The sequence below is a fragment of the Photinus pyralis genome, unplaced genomic scaffold (genome assembly GCF_008802855.1).
Source record: "Photinus pyralis isolate 1611_PpyrPB1 unplaced genomic scaffold, Ppyr1.3 Ppyr1.4_LG8, whole genome shotgun sequence".
Lineage (NCBI taxonomy): Eukaryota > Metazoa > Arthropoda > Insecta > Coleoptera > Lampyridae > Photinus > Photinus pyralis.
Genome location: NW_022170819.1, coordinates 28,131,809 through 28,134,530, shown reverse-complemented (window position 1 = coordinate 28,134,530; position 2,722 = coordinate 28,131,809). Strand labels below are relative to the sequence as shown.

General features: G+C 35.9%; 1 long non-coding RNA gene across 1 annotated transcript; it reads right to left on the bottom strand.

The window, feature by feature from the left end:
• Positions 1–2,197: 2,197 nt before the first annotated feature.
• LOC116178117 lies at positions 2,198–2,722 on the bottom strand. The gene is made up of 2 exons (XR_004146809.1): positions 2,401–2,722; positions 2,198–2,351 (listed from the first exon to the last, which is right to left on the bottom strand). It is a non-coding gene; the product is annotated as an uncharacterized LOC116178117 (long non-coding RNA).

The window sequence follows — 2,722 nt, the reverse complement described above, 5'->3', positions numbered from 1 at the left end:
TTATTTTTCCCTTATTTACCGAGCGATACTAACAACCTGGAGCTGCTCTATCTAAAGAGCGTATAATATCTTCCGGTTAAAATTGAATAAGGAAGATGGGTTTGACTTTAAATAAAGATTTGTGTATTTCAATTGAATAATAACTTTAGAAACTGCGCTGATTGTTTTCTTGTCACAGGCACCGAAACGAAAGTTAGTTATGTGGCTAAGCGAATTTGACAGAAGCAATTCAGAAGCCTGTCGTAATAGAAATAGAATCAACTATTAATTATTGAAGCAAAGTATTGTAGTAGAACAGAATTTTGAGCGATGCTATTGCAGGAGGATTTTGTGTAAAGTATGCAACTGAGATAGAGGCAGCTAATACGAGAGAGTAACTTCTTCAGTCACGGAACACGTCGTAGCCCCAATTTTATTTCCAACCCCCTTCTGACATATGAAAAATCTCAACACTAGGAAATCAAACTAATTCCCATGCAAACGAATGCACTCATATATTGGACGTTGTAATTAGGATTTTGTTTTAAATTTAATTTGTTTCAATCGATCGCATTTCTGTAGACCCTGAGTGTTTTTTTTTTAATAGCATTATTTATTGATTTACTTTTGTCGAATTGTAAATGATCAGATATTGTGTGTTTCATCGAGCCCAAATTACGACCCAAGACATAAGGGGAAATAGCAGTAAAAAAGGATAAGGGATTCATCTATTGAGAAGGATGGATGCCACCTAGCTGTTGAAGCGGACAAGTTCCTAACGGGGTCGGGAATGTAAAAGGGAGTAAAAGAGGAAAGAAGAGTGGTTCGAAGTGTGAACGAGCAAGACAGTTCTAAGATCGCCGGAGCAAAGAAAAGCGGAGGAGGAGAAAAACGAGAGAGAAAACGGAATAAAAAGAGGAATGGAGAGAAATTGAGGGACAGAGAAGAAGAAAAGGTGGACAAAGCAATAGATAAATGAATGGAAGGGGTAAAGGAGGCAACAAGAGGAGCAACTAATGAGATAACAGAGCAAATGAAGGAGGAAATTGGAAGAAATGAAGAGAAAGGGGTAAAGAAAAAGAACAATTTCTGGAAAGGATAGCAAAACTCGAAAAAGACAATGAGAGAAAGGAAAGAGAAAATATATTACAATGACAAATATATAACAATAAAGGGATTAAATGTGAAAAAAGGAAAATAGAGAGAAAGCACGGAACGGAGGAAGAAACGATGATAACGAAACAAAAATGGAGAAGAGTAGAAGGGAGGTATATTAACAGGGGTGAAAAAGGGATAAGGGAATGGGGGGGAGGAAACGAAAGACGATACTAATACAGGTCAGACCAGTAGAGGTTGCTACCGCAATTTAAAATAAATAATACTTTCCAGAGAATGCTAACAAATTCTATTGGAACAGTATGCACGGCCGCTAGGGCGTAGGTTCTTAGCATAGATAAAAATGAGATAAGGGCGCCAGGGTCTTTAATCACTGTCACCAATTCAGTACTGCTTACCTGACTCAGGATAAGTCCATTAAAATCTCTAGTAATAAATAGATAAATAAATTACGCGGTGCTAAGATAGTAGTATTCTATTAAATTAACTTCGATACGATTCGAATACAGAATTAAATTAAAACAATAAGTAGTGAAATTGAGTTGAATATTTGATTTAACAAATTGACGCAAATGAAAATCTACGAATTCTGGAATAACTATAATAATTGTGGGTACTTATTTTAATTATGGTACCTGTGATAAAACCAAAAAAAAAACTGCAATAATTGTGCCGACGGAAGGGCCGTAGGTGTGAGTCGGGAGCGCTCGCAACCCGGTTCCCCAAACCAAGTTTTAAAATTAATAACTAAAATACTGTAATGCTGACTTGGTTTGACGATACCGCCTAAGGGAACACCCTAAATATACACGCAACCTTATAACGCGTTCAAGTAACTTTTGGAGCGACCTCGTAGATTCCCTGACAGAATTTTACTTCAAAATTTGACTCTAATTAGTGATAATAACTTAATAAAAAAAATGTATTCGTTCGATATAAGAAAGTTAAAGTTGATATTCGATGTTCGATAGTAAACGGAAATTCGGCGACTCCAATAGTTGGTGATAATAAATATAAAAGAGAGCTGACCTTAACTGAAGCTTAGCTTATCTTTGGGACGACAGCGGCCATTTTGATAAATTGGTAAAGGTGATAATGATAATCTTCTTGGCGTGCGGCATTTCCTGGGCAATTATCTTCAAGTAGAAACGGTGATAGGGTACGTCTAATTTTCGGACGAACTCCTTTATATACGATTCCAAATCAAAAGTAGGCGAAATCCCAAAATGGGAAAGAAAACGGAAAAATAAACAGGCCTAAAATAGTTATTGACGATAAAACCGCGTAATACAATAGAAATAATACCTGAGATAACGGGCGGCCTGCAGATATAAGTTGCTGTTTAAATCAATTAATTCTTGAGTTATCAAGTCTTCTAAGACAATGCTAATTAGATACTTCTAACTACCTTTACTAAGGATAACTCAATTACTTTTATATTCGCACTCGATTAATATCAAAATGGATGCAACAACGACCAAGTGCGAAGCAACAATACCCAATTATTCCAATAATAGCGATCGGCGTTATCATTTATCGCCTTAAATTTTACTTTAAAACCTTAAACGACATCTAACAAATTTTGTATAAAGCCAGGTACTAAAATGCTATAGGAAATTGAAATTTG